The sequence below is a fragment of the Ambystoma mexicanum genome, chromosome 7p, assembly GCF_040938575.1.
Source record: "Ambystoma mexicanum isolate Mex_15411 chromosome 7p, UKY_AmexF1_1, whole genome shotgun sequence".
Lineage (NCBI taxonomy): Eukaryota > Metazoa > Chordata > Amphibia > Caudata > Ambystomatidae > Ambystoma > Ambystoma mexicanum.
The window spans coordinates 840,833,219-840,852,766 of record NC_090939.1 but is presented as its reverse complement, the minus strand read 5'-3'; the positions used below and the strand labels follow the sequence as shown (position 1 = coordinate 840,852,766).

The window sequence follows — 19,548 nt, the reverse complement described above, 5'->3', positions numbered from 1 at the left end:
GGACTTCAAAGCTGCCTCCGGGTTCTCAATTAATCCCAAGAAGTCGGTGGCCTTGGGCATCAATATGCCCAAATCAAAGCCAGACCCGTTACCAGCCGGCCTCCCAATCCCGTGGGCCAAAGCACATTTGAGCTACCTGGGTGTTCAACTTCCCAAGTTGGTTGAACACACATACAAGCTGAACTTCCCGTCCCTACTCAAGGACCTTGAAGAGGACATGTCCCACTGGCAAAGACAAGAGATTTCATGGATGGGGAGGATCACAGCACTAAAAATGAACTTGATCCCAAGACTGCTCTATCACTGTCAAGCTCTCCCAGTAGCGATCCCCAAAAAGGCCAAGCAGAAACTCCAAGCCAGCATGATGAAATTAATTTGGGCGGGCAAGAAGCCGCGAGTAGCCAGGAAAATCATGCTAAGGATCCCCGGCTCAGGCGGCTTGGGGGCACCGGATGTTGAGAGATACTGTCTGGCCGCCCAGATCTCTGCATCATTCACGTGGCAAGCAACAACTTACAAACCATGCTGGCTCAAATTGGAGGAGGACTGCAGCTGCTGTCCACGGGACTCTCTGCCACACATCATAAGACCTAGAAACCTGGCGAACTCCGGCCCGTTCACTTCAACCTGGAACACAGTTAACAGCTGGAGGCAGGCGGCCAAGAGGTGGAATTGCAGGGGCTCAACGGGCCTTCTCTCCCCGATCTGAGACAACCCGGACTTCACCCCGGGGGTGGGGCAGGGCGCCTTCGCCAGTTGGAAAGCAGGAGGCTTGATGCGGGTCGCAGACTTTTTCGACGGGGACGTCCTGCTCACTTTTGAGGACTGCAAAAGGAAATTCCAGGTCACTGAAGTCGAGAGATTCCGATACACCCAACTGCACCACTGGCTCTCGCAAAACCCAATTAGAACACGGGGGCACAGAGAACTCACGGCTCTGGAACAAACGCGAACAACCAACCCGCCCAAAGGAAAGATCTCATCCCTATACAGGGTAAACCCGGACTCGAAGGAGCCCTACATGGAAAGGTGGGAGAGAGACATTGGCAAGGAACTAGACAGGGCTAGTTGGAGCTGCATCTGGACGAGAACCCATAAATCCTCGAAATGCGTCACGAATAAAGAGGGGGCCATTAAGGTCTGCTACAGGTGGTACATCACACCATAAACCCTGCACAAGTGTGACCCCACCATCCCGCCACAGTGCTGGAGAAACTGCAGAGACACCGGCACGCTGTTCCATCTGCTCTGGACCTGCCCGAAGGCCGAGAGGTTCTGGAGAGAAGTCCTGGAGCAGATCAGGCTCATCACAGGCCTGACGATCCCGTGGGATCCGGGAATCGTCCTACTAAGCGACACAGGGGAAGGCCAACTTCCGATGTCAGGGAACCTGGCAGGCCTCTGCACTTACTTACTTACCGCAGCCAAAATCTCCATCGCCAGGCTGTGGAAACTCCAGGAGGATCCGGCAATCCCCGTGTGGTGGGTGAAATGTTGGGACATAGCAGCTGCGGAGAAAATCACGGCCCTCCGCTTTGGAAACAGTAACAAGTTCTACAACACCTGGTCCCCATTCTTAGACTATGTGGAGAAATTCCCTGGTGTGGCAAGACAGTCACCCGCCCTCCGTTGGCTGCTAAAGACGGACTAGCCCCCCCCTCAACTGTTATTACTTGCACCCCAACCCTCTGTCTCCATTGAACACTGCCCCTGTAATATCAATCTGAGACTGCAGACCCCCCCCCTCCTGATCCTCCTCCCCTCAATCCCCCCCGCCCTTGTTCGCCTCAGAGGAGGCCAAGTTTTTTCAAAGTTTTTTATTATTGAGATAACATGGTAATATGTCATTGAGAATACTGAAGCTTCTGTTTTCTATAAATGCCAATAAAAAGAGTTTTGGAAAAAAAAAGAATGCCACTCCCTTGTTCCCTCCCTGCCATGAAGTGCTTTGAAACACATTGTCTATATGCACTATATAAATAAACAATCAATCAATCAAGCTGAATGTCGCATGGAATATGGAACTTTACGGTATAATAGTACTAGGACATTTGTAAATAACAGGAGACACAGATGTGGAAAAATTACTTTGATAAAGTGAAAAGGTTGCTGAGAAGCGAGAATATTCCATTTGTGCTTCTCCTGCCTGCTACGTTACAGATTGAGGGAAATGGGAAGAGACAATTTTTGATAATCCTGCAGCTGCTATGCAATATATTGAAACTTTAATTTTAAAGGAGATAGGGCTTTAATATCTCCCTCTTTAATGGAGCCATGCCCTCACTTGAAGCATAATACACATTTGTCCTTCATTTTAATCACTCTTGATTAGGTCTTTGTCACACTATCGGGTTACCCTCTTCTCACTGGTGGCCTCCCTTAAAGTGATATTTGGGATAGCCGAGTTATGGGTCTCTGCTTCTAGCCAAGGGTTTTTAAACTGGAGGCTATTACTGATTATTTACAAGGGGGTAGTGGGGTGAATAATTTTGTGTTTTGCTCCACCTTCGTTGATGTTCCTGGAGTTGCACTGGTGGGACGTTGGGATGTCCATGGTTCAATCAAACATGAAATGTCTGAGGGAGAAAAAAACAAAAGTTATTTTACCGAAAATAACTTTCAATTTTTTCTCCCCTGACATTTCTTAAGTGTGCCGCTGCCTCCGCCATCCCTCTGCAACTCTGATTTCCTTCACGCACTTGGATGGGAAGCAGCGCCACAGGGTCTTTTCCTTTCATTTTTTTATAATTTATTTTTTACTTCACCTGTCCCCTGCTTTCCTTTTCATGGAACAACGCTGAAATCCCAGAATGTCGATTCAGCATTTTCTCACATGCATTTTATTTTTCTCGAACTTTTATGCAGATTCTGGGACGTTGGGGTATTTCTTTTCCTCGCTTCATTTATGGATGCAATGGTTCACAGCACTGGGTGATCCTATGGGGCATCCTGCTATTGTGATTTGGAAAGACATGGCTGCCACACTGGAGGGCACGTGGTGCACTACTATGGTTAAAGTAATGGTTAAAGTAATTAATGGCGTGCTGGAAAGGTCTAGAATTAATTTTTATGCTCGTTGCAGAAGGGCTTCAATAGCCATATTGGAGGAAACTCACCTGTCTGCGAGTGAGCAACAGAAGTTAGTTGCAGGAGGGTGAATCATGTCCATGCTTTGCGCACCTGGAGAATTTCAACAGAGGCCCTTTCCGAAGTCCCCTACGATGAGTTGATCAAGTGTGAAATGATTGTACATTTTGCGAATAACAATGATATTGATGGGGATCAATCTACTATATGCGAATCATTTAAAGTGACTATATGTGGGATTTGTACTACAACCTCAGATGGTAACAAGCACGCTCTAGATAACAAAATTATATGTTTTGAAAATAAGGTGGGCCAACTGCAAAGGGACCAAATTAGTCAAACTAAACTGAGGGAATAACTAATGTCTTGTAAAGTTGAATTATATATTATTGGTGGAAGAACATTTTAGCTGTACGTAATGAGGGTTTAAAACAATGTAGACTGAAAGGTGATTGTAAGTGAATTTTGAAAATTGAGAAAAATACTAATTAAGAAAACCAGGCCTTATATGCAGCGTGCCGGCCTGTTTGGTCAGAGAAACACTTCATAAATGTGTATTTTACTAATTGGAAGAAGTAAAATCCTCCCAGTGAAGTCGCACAAGCCTTCTTCAATTATTTTAGAGCCTACATGATGAAAAAGTACGGAAGCTAGGGTAAAACAACTTTGACATTGTTTGGAGATCATGCACTCTGCACTTCTCTGGTCTCCTGTAGTGCTGCTATTAAAGATTTACTAAACTATCTTCACCCAAGAGTCGAGTCGAGAGTTTGATTTCCAATACATACCTATGAGACACTGGGTAAACATAATTACAAAGCCTATTTGACTAGGCAATATGAGTAAGTTGATAAGGTTGGTAGGACTATAGCATAGCTTGTCAATAGCGAAACGGGGTCCAATCTTTTCCTACAAGTGAGAAACACCAATGCTACTTTATACTGGACCAAGATGGGATTAACCAGGTAATTTCTTCCTATTATGAACAACATTATGAGCAACAGATTAGGATTTCTCCTGAACAATCTGCAGTCTGATTTATTTAATGAAGTTGCATTCCTGTTTTGAATGCAGTGGATGTAGCTTTCTTAGATTCTCTGCTACACATATCAGGTATTGAATGGATTGAAGAACTGGGTAGGGTTAAGTCTCTGAGATCTGACAGCACACGTGTGGCTTTTTATGACTCCTGTATTGACATATTAATGCTGAGGTTGTTACTAGTCTGTAATGAGGTTTTAGAGACATGATATTTATCAGAGAAGCCATAATTATAATGTTGCTGATGGTGGGTAGAGATGCTGAATACTGCAGGTCACAGACCATTTTGTATGATAAATGTAAATTATTGAGCAAAACTTTGGAACTATCCTGAGTTATTGTCCGTGAGGACCAGTCTGGATTTATTCCTTAGCAGAACACAATAACAGACTTTTTATGTTGGAGGGAGGATGGCCCAGACTGGTGGATAGTGGGCCGCTATTAGTTCAGATATGAACAAAGCCTTTGACTGTGTCGATTGGCTTCACATGGAGGAGATGATTAAGCAGTTCAGATTTGGTGCAAGCTTTGTACAATGGCCTGCACCTTGTTTTACAAAAAACACAAGTGGCTAGAATTAAGCTCAACCATGTCATATTTTCCAGATGTGCTATGGCTCATGGTAGTAGGTAGGGGTGCCCTCTGTCGCCACTCATATTTGCCCTTGCTATTGAACCCCTTACATGCCTAATTAGAAAAAGTTATGAAACGTTGGGAGTCAGATGGGTAACCAAATACATTTCATATCGTTCTATTCAGATGAAATATTACTTATGTGAAACATCGTTGGTCTTCATTTTTTGCTGTTCTATAACAGATTGGTCTAGTCTCTGGTTTGAGTATTAATTGGTCTAAATCGGTTCTTTACCCAAAACCAGTTGATTGTGAAAGTATATTGTACAATCTTCTGTTACAGCTTAGAACTCTGTTTCGTTAGCTGGGAATTTTACTTAGTGCAAATATGGAAGAGGAATATAATGAACATGTAGAATCTCTCCATATTCGGATTGAAAATAGTGCTGTATGTTAGTTGAAGTACAGAACCAGGAAATATTAGTGCACACCTCTCTTCAGAAGCCACGCTTTCAAAATTATATTGCTCAATTAAAGAAAACTTAAGGTGCAGGGGAGGAACTGTGGCCCTGGCACAGAACTACCACATAATGCAAAAAAGAAAAGAAGATCCAAAGGTCGAATCCTCCCGTCCCCTGCACACTTTCAATAATGTACAAAATAGTCAAAATTTTACTGTGAAACTCTCCACATTTAGTCCAAGTAGTTAATCAAAGAAAACATATCTTTCACATTTTTTATAGAAAAATATATAGTTTTAATAGCAAAAAATGCCAAAAAATACAATGTACAAGTCCGCTTTCTTTGGCTGATGCGTTTCGAGGTGTATACCCTCTCCTTCTTGAACATTACGAAATATCATACAGAAAGACATGTCAATCTTATGTTCATTTAGAAATGATATACAATCTATGAAAATGGTGATTTTAAAGGCACTGTATTCAGAGAGTATCTATAAATACATGAATCCATTTAATGTGTTCACATCGTTTAATCATGGAGCCATCTGGATGTGACCCTGTTTATTTGTCACAAGCCATTCAATTGTCAATCTAGCTGAATTAGTCAAGGGTACGTCCCTGTGAGCTGGACATCATCATTCTACGATCCCATACACCCAGTGGAATTAATATTTTAAGCCAATGTTGCTCACCAATCTTTCTTTTAAGTCTCACCTAGATACAGTAGGTAGAGATGTAAAGCCGGACAATCCCTTCCCTCAGGGTCATCTCAGTGCTTCTGGTGTTCCTTATCACGATCAAAGTGCCATCATAGAACTTCATCGTCTATGTGTTCAAATGAATTGCTACAGGTAGCCACCACCTAAAGGCAGAAAAAGCCTCTTAAGCAAGTGTAGAATATATGGCACTATATCACAATGCGCTTCACCAGCAATCATCACAATGTTGCTTATTTGTAATGTTAATAGACACAAGAGATGATGAGATGCCTTAAAATCAGTACTGGGATGAGGAAGAAGTGTGGCAGCATAAAGAGGACCTCTATAAACCATACTAAGCAGTCCAGCCATTACAGACTTCCTTTTGGTCAAGGTACTACTAAGATAGAAAAGGGAAATTCAAACAATGAAATAGATCCTCCTTGGAGGCACCGCGAGGAGAGTGAGTCCAAAGCTGTGCATAGGAGACAAACCTCTCTCTGGGAGGCAAACCAGGAGTTTTGGGCATCTATACATGGTCTGCTGTGGGAAAACAGACCGAACCTCACTGAAGAGGAAGAAGCAGTCGCAAGACATCAGCTAGCCACACACTGGGACAGAGGCGCGCCGAACTCGTCAAAGACAACGCTGCCAAGCTGCGGTGTAAAAACAAGAGAAACAAGCAGCTACGAGAAAGCTGTCAAGCACCTCCACTGACCCAGAAGCCGGCAAGAAAGCCACAAAGATGCCGAGCAGGTACCGGGGCTGTCAGGGTCTTGGAGGGTACCAAGAGACATTGGGCCTCATTATGAGTGCGGCAGTAAGGGGTTAACGGCACCGGTAAGGATGCAGGTGCTGTTAACCCCCTACTGCCGCATTCCGAGGTCCCTTAGCGGGTTCCGCTAAGGCGGGCTGGTTTTACCAGCCGCCCTTAGTGGGACCCGCTAAGGGACCAGGGAGCTAATAACGGGCCCGCTATTTGCGGGCCCATTATTAGCTCCTTCCCCATTCCCATTGAGCCCTATGGGGGCTCGAATGGGAATGGGGAATGGTTTTAAGAATGGGGAGTTACCGGGTCCTCCAAGGTTGGAATGACCCGGTAAGTCCCCAATCCGGCTACCCGGACACGACTTTGGAGGCACCCATAGCGCTATTCGTAATGAGGCTCATTGTCTTTAAAAATGTCTGTGACCCTAAAGAACAAAATACCTATCTGGCCAAATACTAAAGTGGGTAAGCCAATAGAGTCCATGAGAGAAAGAAACATAGTCGGGGACCCATAATTGGAATATGAGAAAAAGGAGAATCCTTGAAACATCCCACTCATGTCAGTAACGGGAGGGTTAGTGAACCCGGTCTGACATCCACAAAATCTGAGAAAGGCATGGTACAGGAGACATTCCCCCATCAATTGTCAAACTACCTGAGAAAGAACATGGGAAAGGAGTCATTCCCCTGGTGTGTTTTCGACATTGTGAAAAGCCAAGAGAAAGGAGGCATTCTATAGGCAGTGCAAGGAACTGAGAGAAGCAGGGGAGGGTGTCATACCCCCTGGTGTTTGTTTGTACATTGTGAAAAACCACGAGACGAGAAGAACAAGTTACTTACCCCTGCTAACGTTCTTTTGACTGGATGTTCCTCCAACGTATTCCTCACCTTTCCGACATGTAATGTCCAGCTTCAGCGGCTTCAGAAAACGTTTTCGGCAGAGGGCGCCCTGCGTCGATGGCGTCGCGTCGATGTCCCTCGAAGGCCTCCGTCGAGGGTGATATCATCAGAGGGTAGATGTAGCACGCGCGGCGCCTGTTGGACTCAGTTATGTTTTTCCCCTCCTCGTGTAGCCAAGATGCTCATAAATACGGGCATGACGATACTCAGCCTTGGTGGAACAAAAGCTGTAATAGCATGGGACATTCTACAGAGGGGTAGGTTGGGAGGGCGATGATGAATACGTTGGAGGAACATCCAGTTGAAAGAATGTTACCAGGGGTAAGTAACTTGTTCTTCAAATGGATTGTGTCCTCCAACGTATTCCTTATTTTTGACAGACTCCCAAAGCAATATTATGATCGGAGGAGGGTGTATCATTTATAAATTAAGCATTTTCAAGGGCAGAACAAAGTACTGCCTTGCCAAAAGCAACCTCTTGAGAATGGTAAGCATCCAGAGAAGGTATCCAGTCATTGCATCGAATACAAAGCATTGAATACCAAAAGCATCGAAAAAAATGCATCGAATGCATTTTCTTTAAAGGTAAAGGTTTTATTTTAAGTATAATGGGTTTTAAGGGGTAAAAAAACAGGGTTTGAGGGGGGGGGACTTTTTTTTAGATGCTTTGGCATTCGATGCAATCACTATAAACCTCCAGAGAATAATGCTTTGTAAACATGTGTATTGATGACCACGTTGCAGCATCAAATATCCTTAATACGGACCCCCCTTTGAAGGGCTGTAGATGTAACCATGCCCCTGGTGGAAGGAGCTCGCAAACCTTCAGGAGGGTCTTTCCCTGCCAGCCTGTAGCACTCAGAAATTGACAAAATTATCCACCTAGATAAGGTCTGTTTGGTAACAGCCTGACCTAGTTTGTGTCCTGTATACCCTATGAATAGCTGATCATCAAACTGTATTTTGGATGTTCTCGAAATGTAAAAGCTTAGTACTCTTCTAGGATCTAACCCATGAAGTCTTTCTTCCTCCTTACCAGGGCGAGGTGGAGGGTAAAAGGAAGGCAGAACAGTTTTCTGGCTCAAATGAAAATCCGAAATGATTTTCGGCAAGAACAAAGGTTTGACCTTCAAGACAACTTTGTCCTCATAGAAGACTGTAAAGGGTGGCTTTACTGACAATGCCTGCAACTCGCTCACTCTGCATGCTGATGTGAGAGCAACCAATAAGATGGTTTTAAAGGTTAATAACTTTAGCGGACAAGTGTGCAAGGGTTCAAAGGGTGCACACATTAGGAATTTTAAAATCAGATTTAGGTCCCGAAACCGCAACCTGGAAAGGATATGGGGGGTACACATTAGTGAACCCTTTCAGAAATTGAGTCACCAGTGGGATTTTGAAATAGGAACATTACTCTGATGAGCACTTAAAAATGGACACCGCCGCCAGGTAGCCTTTAATGGTACCAATCTGGAGCCCCAAAGTTGCCAAGGATAGAAGGAAAGATAAAACATCTGGTGCTTTACACAGAAAAGCATCTACATTCTTTTCCTTGCACCAGTTGCAGAACTAACAGTTCCATCAGCAACGGTACAAAGATTTTGTTCCTGGTCTTCAAGCTGAAAGCAACACCTCCATAACATCGTCCGGGATGTCCCGGTCCTTATATCACAACCTTTCAGAAACCAAGCGTGAAGGTTGAGAGTGTTGACCTCTGGATGGAAACCCGACCTTCCTCTCACGAGAGAAGATCCTCTTTTTGTGGCAGACGTATTGGAGGACAGATGGACATGTCCAGAAGGTCCGGGTACCACGTTCTCCTGGCCCAATCCGGGGCAATTAGGATCATGTGTTTCCTGAACTTCCTCAACCGCCTGATTACTTGAGGAATGACGGGGACTGGAGGAAAGGCGAACATGAGTGGAAACTCCCAGTCCACCACGAACGCGCCGTCTAGAGCTCGTCTTGGAGGAAATTCCCTCGAGCAGTACTTTTTGCACTTCCAGTTGAGTACGGTCGCAAACAGATCCACTTGAGGGGTTCCCCAAAGAGTACTTCCTGACATAGTTCTCACTCGTCAGAGACTGTGCGCTGCCTGCTCAGAGCGTCCGCTGCTGTGTTCTCCTCTCCGGCTAAGTCAACTGGCGATAGGGAGATTCCTTCTTGAATTGCCCAGTACCAGAGCTGCATTGTCTTTCTGCACAGTGGTAGTGACCCCACACCTCCTCTCTTGTTGAGGTAGTACATTGCTGCTGTGTTGTACGTCATTATCAGGACATTCTTTCACTGTACAGAGGGCAGGAAAGCCTTCAGCGCTAGTCTGATTGCTCTCAGCTCAAAAAGATTGATGTGTAGTTTGGACTCTGATGGAGACCAGCGAATGCTGATTGTCAGATCGTTGGCGTGGGCTCCCCACCCCATGAGTGAGGCGTCCGTCACTATCATAATCTCCGGCCATGGCTGCCAAAAGGGTTCTGCCTTCGGAATATTTTCCTCGCAGGCCCACCACAGAAGATCCTGTGAGACCCTGTTTGGAATCTGAAGTCGGTCCGACATCTTTTCTGACAACTGGGACCATTGTGTTCTTAGAGCCCATTGAAGGGATCTCATTCTTAAGCGGGCCTCAGGCACCAGAAAAATGCAGGATGCCATGAGGCCGTGCAACCTCAAAAATTATAGGCCAGAAGATTCTGGGTACTCTGGTATTTGGTACCCATCTGAAGAATGTCTTGAGCCCTCACATTGGGTGGCTATCTCTTTCTCAAGGATGTATCTAGTACAGCTCTGATGTACTGGAGCTGTTGATAAGGTGTCATGTGGGACTTCTTGTAATTGAGGGAGAAGCCCAGTCTGTAGAGAGATTGGCAGGTGACTGAGATGATGCAAGACTTGTTCGAGAGAACGTGCCCTGATCAGCCAATCGTCCAGTTAGGGATAGACATGAATCCCCCCCTCTCCTGAGATTCACTGCCACTACCGCCATCAGTTTGGTGAAAACCCTCGAGCGGAGGTCAGCCGAAAGGCAGAATTCGAAACATAGTGAGAATCGCCAACTGCGAACCTTAGGTATTTTCTGTGCTTGAGGTGGATTGGCACATGAAAATAGGCATCCTGAAGGTACAATGACACCAACCAATCCTGAAGTTGGAGGGCATGAAGGATCTGAGAAAGTGTGACCATCTTGAACTTGTCCTTCCTGAGGAACTAGTTCAAGTATAGTAAGTCCAAGATGGGTCTCAGTCCTCCGTCCTTTTTGGGGATCAAAAAATATGGGGAGTACTATCCCTTGTTCCTCTCCGCTACAGGTACTGGTTCTATAGCACCTTTCTCTAGCAGGGTTAAAACTTCCTGCACAAGGAGCGGATCCTGAACCATCAAAGAGCGGTTCCCCAGTGGATTGTTCTGAGGTCTTCTTATAAAAGGAAAGCAGTAACCGTGGGCTACGGTTTCCAGAGCCCAAGCATCCGAAGTAATGTCTTGCTATTCTTCTAGATGCAGAGACAGTCTGCCCCCCACTTGTGAACTTTGACTCAAGACCTTTGAGTGGTTTTGTGGTGGCTTTTGCAGAGGCCGATGGTAAGGAGGCTACTGCTTGAGCTGGCTTAGCACCTCTACCTCACCCACCCCGAGGAAATCTTCTCTGGCCCCTTTGACCGGCCATTCCTCCCGCCCTACCAACTGAGGAGTAGTAATGAAAAGATCTACCCCTCCAAAGTTGTCCAGTAGGACGAAAAAAGGCTGAGGTTGCCTAACAGCGGCGCCTAAAGATGTGGCCGTGGCCTTCGAGGTCTGCAACTTCTTAAGGCTCTCGTCAGCCTTGTTGCCAAAAAGATGAGACCCGTCAAAAGGCATGTTGAGAAGCCTAGACTGCACATCCGGTGCAAAACCTGACTTTCTCAACCAGGCAAATTTGCAATTGACAGTGCTGGTAGCCATGGATCTGGTGATGCTATCCGCAGTATCTAGCTTAGAAGCCATCCGTCGCTTCCCCTTCGGGAATGTGTTCTGCCGCCACAGAAATGCAATCCCTCATAGTGTATGAACATTTTGCGAGGGCACAAGTGGAGTTGGCAGATTTCAGTGCCATGCTCCCTGCAGAAAATACCGTTCTTGCCCACCCATCTACACGCTTGTCGTCCCTATCAGGAAGGATGCTAGGATACGCTGCCAGTTTTAATGTAGCTGTAGCTGCCTGCACCACCAGACTCTCCGGAGTGAGGTGTTTCGACAGGTAGTCGGGTCACTACTGGAGGGGTGATATTTTATTGTCAGATTTTTATTAACTGCCGTATTGGCCTCCGGAGTTTCCCAATTTCTAGCCACCCTTTTTTCTAATGCCATATGGAAAGGCAAAACAGGGTCAGTCTGCGGATCCCTATCCAAAATATCAGTTAGATCTGCTTGTTCATAAGGGAGTGGTGCTCTACTCCATCCCATGTACAACTTTGGGCATGAGTTGTCTGTATGAAGTGTCCGCATGTTCGCCAGGCTCAGGTCTTCCAAACTCTAGTTCTGGTGAAGTATCAACTACACTTGCAGACTATAAATTGTCATACAAGTCCTTAATTCTGGACTCCTCTAATATAATACATTCTGGCACATTGGGTGTCCTATATTGCAACTCAAAAGGAGCATCTTCCTCATCAGAGCGTTACTCATCTTCATAAATTGAAGTGAGTGACTTCAAAAAGTCCTTCTTGGGAAGAGGAGTATACATTTTTTCAGGTCTGGAAGTCATACGCTTCGATAATATTGAAGACTTTATTGGTGCTGACAAAGGAGGGGTGCTTGGCTTCGATGTAACAGCCGACGTCAAAGGTTTTGATGTCAATGCGGCGCTGAAGGTTTCGGCGCCAAAGGTCTCAAGGTCTCAAAGGTGTCGAGGACGGTATCCAGTTAAATTATCGAAAAAACATTTTCGACCTGCCATTTGGGCAAAATAAAAATTGTCCAAAAAAAAAAAAAATCCGAATGTTTCTTTTTTTATTTTATGTTTTTATTTTGTTTCGCGAGTAAAGAAAATGTGTCTATAAAAAAAAGGGGGGGTTGGGATGGAACCCCCCATTTAAAAAAATTTAAAAAACCATTTGAATGTTTTATTTTTCAGCATTTCGAAAATATGACATTCGACAATGTCACTAGGATCTGTCGAGGACCTCGACCTCGACTTTTCCTTGTGCTGATCATCGGGCTCCTGATGTTTGTCAGGCTGTTTTACCGGGCTCGAGGGCGCATGGGATTTCGGGCGAGATCTATCTTTACCAGCTTCCCTCGAAGACTTGGTAGGAGCACAACCTTGTTTTTCAAAAATGTTCAGCATTTCCGATCGGAAAGCTTTTCATTCCGCTGGGGTCAATTTTTTTGTAGGGCAAGCTACCCTTTCGGGTGCGGTGCCTTCTCTCTGACTTTTTCGATGACAAAGACAAGTGGTGGGAGCCACTCCTGGATCTAGAGTGCTTGGCCTTCTTCCTCCGAGGAGAGTCACCATTCGACTCGTCAGTCTTTGGCTTAGCGGGTCAGGCTTAGGTGTTTGGAAAGTTTTCCTACCGGGAGTTTCCCCTCCCGTTCCTTCAAGGCCTTTCCTGTCGTGGACTGACACTTGGAACAACTTAACGTATCGTTGTCCTCCCCTAGGCACCACAAGCAGATATGGTGCGGGTCGGTAAGAGACGTCTTGGACCTGCAGTCCCAGCATTTTTTTAAGCCAGAATTCGGTGTCGACGTAGTTGAAGATGAAGACATATCGAACACTTTTTAACAAACCGCCACAAAATGAGGCACGCCAAATTTCGTTATCGAAGCTAACGCTGTGCGGAAAAACAGAACTGAGGCCAACGGGCACCGCGCGTACTACACTGTTCTGCCTTCCTTTTACCTGCCAATTCACCCTGGTAAGGAGGAAGAAAGACTTCATGGGTTAGATCCTAGAAGAGTACTAAGCTTTCACATTTCGAGAACATCCAAAATACAGTTTGATGATCTGCTATTCATAGGGTATACAGGACACAAACTAGGTCAGGCTGTTATCAAACAGACCTTAAATAGGTGGATAATTTTGGCAATTTCTGAGTTCTACAGGCTGGCAGGGAAAGACCCTCCTGAAGGTTAGCGAGCTCATTCCACCAGGGGCATTGTTACATCTACGGCCCTTCAAAGGGGGGCCCCTATTAAGAATATTTTTGATGCTGCAATGTGGTCATCAATACCCATGTTTACAAAGCATTATTCTCTGGATGCTTACCATTCTCAAGAGGTTGCTTCTGGCAAGGCAGTATTTTGTTCTGCCCTTGAAAATGCTTAATTTATAAATGATACACTCTCCTCCAATTATAATACTGCTTTGGGAGTCTGTCAAAGATTAGGAATACGTTGGAGGATACAATCCATTCGAAGAACAAATAACTTACACATGGTAACTTTCTTTCGATTGGATGTTCCTCCAACGTATTCCTCATCGCCCTCCCAACCTACCCCTCTGTAGACTTTCCCATGCTATTACAGCTTCTGTTTCACCAAGGCTGAGTAGTCTCATGCCTGTATTTATAGGCATCTTGGCTACACGAGGAGGGGAAAAACAGAACTGATTCCAACGGGTGCTGGGCGTGCTACATCTACCCTCCGATGACATCACCCTCGATGGAAGCCTTCGAGGGACATCTACTCGACGCCATCAACACAGGTCTCCCTCTGACAGAAAAGTTTTCTGAAGCAGCTGAAGATGGACATTACATGTCAAAGATGAGGAATATGTTGGGAGGACACAATCCATTCGAAGCATTCTTTGGACATTGCAAAGGCCCTGAGAGAAGCCAAGAAAGTCAAGTGAAGGGAGGCATTCTCTTGGCACTGCAAAACGACTGAAGAGAGCAAGGAAAGCCACGAGAAGGGAGGCATTCTCTTGGCAGTACAAGGACCAGGAGAGACCCAGGAGAAAGAGTCACTCGCCCTGGTGAAGTTGTGAACAATGTGGACACTTTGTAGAAAAACCCAAGAGAAGGGAGCCATTCTCTTTATACCAGAACTTTAAATTGGAACTGTGCTTAACCTTTGGAAAAAGGATTGTGACCTGGGGAAGAGAACCATCACCTAAAGAGTGAGAGTCGCTGATACATGGAACAGAACCTGTCCAGAAGAAGGGAGCCATTCTTCTGGACTAGGAAGACAGCAAACCCCTTTAGTTTAGTTGTAAGTGTTGGAAATAGGTTGTTGACACAGGACAGTGGACTCCTTTTAGTTCTTGGACATTCTGACAGATCCCTTAGTTTTGTTGAGTAAGGGAAACCCCTTTTAGAGTTAGGGCAAGATAGGGTTTTCTCTTCATTTTTCCACTTAATAAAGGTTTATGACAAGTGCCAGGCCACCACTGAATCAGAGTCCTACTTCCACACCCTTACAGTGGCCATTGGTTCCATCTATAAAGTCATGTTTGCTTGGTTTAGTCTGTCGGAAAACAAGGGAAATTGTCAAATGTATAAACGCTGGACTGGCTCTTGCAAAGAGACAAATAGCAATGCAGTAGAAGTCTTCCAATAATATAAGTTGGGGTGGCATACAGATATAAGGAAATGGGGCAGAGCAGAATGGGATTAACGTGTGTGGAATAAAAAAAGATGCTGAGGGTGATCAACTTCACTGTACATGGGACATTTTCTTACAGGGCTTGTAACGGGTTTCTGAACTTCTTCCACCTTGATAACATTATGCTGCCCATAACGGCATGAGGTTTTTAATCCTTGCTGGTTTAACTTTGTCGACCAAGCTATTTCCTTGCTGAAGTCTGTCTTCCCTGGCTGTAGACTGGTGCCGGAGGAAGAGACAACACAAGCCTGAAAAGCACACAGCTAGAGTGGAGCGCGCACAGTGTGCAGCTGTGTGTTCCGTGAGTGGCGTGAGGTTTCTATCCTTGCTGGTTTACCATTGTCGACCAAGCTATTTCCTTGCTGGAATCTGTCTTCCCTGGCGGTGGAGTGGTGCCAGTGGAAGAGACAGCACAGGCCTTAAAAGCACACAGCTAGCGGGCAGCGCAGCTCTGTGTTCTGTGAGTGGCGTGAGGGTTTTTATCCTTGCTGGTTTAAAGTTGTCTGCCAAGCTGTTTCCTTGCCGGAGTCTGTCTTCCCTGGCTGTGGACTGGTGCCGGATGAAAGACAGCACAAGCCTTAAAAGCACACAGCTAGCAAGAGCGCGCGCAGTATGCAGCTGTGTGTTCAATGTTCTGTGGTTCAGGGGCTCGGAGTAACGGAAGAAATTGGAAGCTCCTCGGATTGAAGTTATTGTGCAGCTGAAACGGGGAGTCCTGAGCATTCTTTATAACCTCTATATGCAAACATGAATCTGCAAAGTCACAGAAGAGGTGGTGACATCGGCATTGAAAATGCAGCAAATTCTTTACCCCCATCAGAAACGGAACAAGTATGTAATAAACAAGATTTACCTGTGAATCGTAGATCTAGCTTGGTACCGATCCACAAAACAGTGGGGGACAATCCAGGATGCAAGGAATCCTTTCCAGGAAGACTAAAGTCTAGATTTTACCCTTAATGTCTCATCCATGCAAAGGAAAATGTGGAAGTTTTTCAAGTCAAATACTCATGGAAATGTGGAATCACCTCAGTATTTGGCTGAATCTATGAGTGGGACAAAAAGTGATATTATTAGTGATCCTGCATTCGTAGAAAAACAGGAAAATGGAGGTAAGATTTGTGTTTGCCATCTCTCCGTTCCCCACACAATTCCTTGTTCAATACCCCTGAACTCTTTAACAGCCCCATGGACGATCCTAACACCTGCTGTGGTGGAGCAAGGGAATGTTATTTCCTCATTTTTTGATACTCCACCTGATGTTTCTGTGATCAAAGAATCTTTTCGCCAGCAGAAGGACTGACAGGGATTGAACTCCAGGAGAAATTCATCTTGGAAGCAATTTATTTGATTCGGGTCTTAAGCATTTAAGTAGAACTATGGTCTTAGCAATCCTACACGACATCCCAAGCTTAAAGAAAATGCAATCTAGTGGCATAGATCAAATTGAGTTTTATGACTGGGAGTGGTGGGATATGGTTAGCTTAACACTCAGCTCTCGGCTAATTAGAGAAGGCATATACTCCTCTATTGATGAAATTCGCCAGAGAGGTTTTGATGTATACAATAACGAGGCCTACCCTTCTTCCATCTTCAGGGAGGGTTATTTTGGAGAGTGGAAGTACTCCTACTTCCCACCCCGAATTCCCCCGAGTATAATAGAGACGATTTTTAACCTTTGCTCTTGGAACATGCATGGTTTCCAACACTTGTTTAACACAGGTGAATCCTGCATTTTTTTAAGCAAGTACGATTTGGTGATTTTGCAAGAAACCTTTCCGTCAAGGAAAGTTATTATGGATGGATACTTAACATGCCAACAATTGGCAGTTTGGGGGTTGGTTGGCCGTCTGAAAGGTGGCCCTTTGGTAGGCTTCAGAAATGATCTCATTTGGATTCAGAAATGTATAGATGACTCAATGTATGGTATTTTGGGTTCATGTTATTTTGAGTGGGGGGACAACTCATATGTTGGTCATAAATGTATATTGTAGCTATGCAGAAAGATCTCAAAAGGTATTGATGGGATTTTGATGGGTGTAAGGGAATTCCAGCCACTAGTATGGATAACAATGGCTGGTGATTTCAATGCAAACTGTTTGGATGCAATAACCTATTCTGAACCAATTGTTCAGGATACTAAGGGAAGAAATGGTGGGAATTTCTTGATTGCTGGAATCTAGCCGTTTTATCTTGAAGGCATTTGCAGGGTCAAGGTTTTCAGAATACTTGAGGGAGTGGTACTAATTTATCTATGACTGATTTTGTTTTTGTCTCTGAAGTTTTAGAGACAAAAGAACATAGCTATGAGGTTAGTAATGGTTCCCCTAGTGGTCACTGCAAATTGACAGAAGCCTTTTCTGCTGTTAAACATGTGGTTTCACCCAAGAAGAAAATGTGCAGAGTTTCTGTCTCTGCTGGCAAAACCAGATTAATCTGGGCAGAGAGAGAGATATAAGGGAATTTAATGGAAGGCTAGAGCCAGAATTTCTAAACGATTTGGGAGAGTGTTATGACTGTTTGGGACTGAAGTCTTTCTTTCCAACTTTTATAGAAAAATCCCTGAGGCCAAGGAATCCTAAAGTTCATAACAATAGGACAAATTATAAACCAATCATGGAACAAATATAAAGAGAGTACAGAAAAGTGGTAAAAAAAGCTTATCAGACTAGGTAGGTTTCTTCCCCATTATGATGGAGATCTGAAAGAATTAAAACAGAGGTATACAAACTAAATTAAATCAATGAAAGCATTGGCCTGTCAAAGGGAAGGTAAAAAATGATCTCCATTATGTGGGAGAAGAAGGATATAAATTAATTGAAATTAATTAAGCAAAATAAAGTTGGTCAAAGTGTTGTGCAAATCTAATCCAATATCAGAACAAAATTGGATTTTTCACTTCATGAAATTGCATAATCAGCCAGAAGATCCCTTAGTCTGAAATTGGAAAAATTGGAAATTTTGCTTTCTGAATTGCAAATTGAATATATTATACGTAATCCTAGAAGCTCAAGGGCTCCAGGTCCAAACGGACTCTGCAATAAGCTTATTAAATCATACCTGGAATTTTGGCGGGAATTTCGTACAAATACTTCCAGTCGATCGTTTTTTTAAAGAAAACTCCTCCATCCTGGAAGGAGGCGTATATTGTCTCTATATTCAAGTAAGGAGCGAGGAAGATTTTTGGGTCAGTTCTACTTTCCTCCCTGGAAGAATGGGCTAATAGGAAAGGTATTCTGAAACTGAATCAATTAGGTTTCAGGAAAGATGTGGGAACTAGCATTGCAAGCTGGGTGTTGAACTATGTACAGCGTCTAGCTTGGGAGGGCATTTCTAAGGACATTTTTGTAGTATCAGTGGATCTATCTCTGGACTTTGACACAAGGTAAATAGGAACACATCATGAAGGAAGCTTTCGGAATGGGTGTTTCCGAAGGGATTAATGGCACCTCTCATTCAATTACATGAGCAATCTTCACTTAGAGTCAGGTTAAATGGTGTTTGTTGTCATCTGAAATTAAGATCAATATTGGTGTTCAACAAGGATATTTACTAGCACCTTTTTTATATAATGTTTATTTGGCGGATTTAGTTGCCTATCTCAAGCCTTAATCCTTTATTGCACCTAAGGTTCTGGGTTTGAACATTCACCGGGTAACCTACGCAGACGACATTCCGCTATACTGTACGAAGGTAGGTATTCAAAGAATGCTGACCAAATTAGAAACGTATTGTACAGAAAACAATTTAATTATAAATACAAAGAAAACACAACTAATTATCCTAACAGCTGGTAAACGATTAAAGCAAAAATCCTTGTGGCTGGGGAGAGAAAAGGTGGCAAAAGTAAATACAGTGAAATACCTTGGATATGATATCTTGGATACCCCTAATAAGAAACTGTTAATGGAAGGTTTTTACAACAAAGCTTCAGCGGCAGTCACTCAGATGAGAAACTTTATTTTTAAGTTCGGAAAAAGTTCAATTATTCCTCTCTTAACGTTTTATAAGGCAAAGATAGTGCCTATGTGTACTTATGGGGCTGAAATACGTCACAGTTTATTAAGTGAAGACTTCTGCTACCTGGAGGGATTTATATGGAAGAAAGTCCTTAGGTTGCCACAGGCAATCTCAATTAGTGTCATCAGATATGAATTAGGCCTCTTATCATTGGAAGCCCATATTGTTTGGAAAATAATCCTGTTATGTCATAAATTCAAATCCCCCCTCCAGTTACGCTGTTTGAAGATTTCATTGACGGTGAGGCCATATTAAATAATATTCTTGTGGACAGCACTGCAAGTAAATTGGGGGAGTGGGATTTGGAGACAGTCATTTTAAACAATCTCCCAGGAACGTACAACAAAGAGTGTGGCAGGCCGATTGGTGTAGAACCTGCGATAAGAGTAGGTTTTTATGATCGATATCAAAATCTAAGTCAG

General features: G+C 44.1%; 1 protein-coding gene across 3 annotated transcripts in view; it reads right to left on the bottom strand.

The window, feature by feature from the left end:
* The window catches only part of GGACT (gamma-glutamylamine cyclotransferase), a 398,318-nt gene that overhangs the window by 136,806 nt on the left and 241,964 nt on the right, over nt 1–19,548 (bottom strand). The window contains exon 1 of one of the 3 annotated variants that reach the window (XM_069635628.1): nt 5,877–6,003. The exons of the other annotated variants lie outside the window; for them this stretch is intronic. The gene's annotated coding sequence lies outside the window, so the exon portion shown is untranslated. Of the gene's footprint in view, nt 1–5,876; nt 6,004–19,548 lie in introns of those variants that run through there. 3 annotated transcript variants of the gene reach the window in all.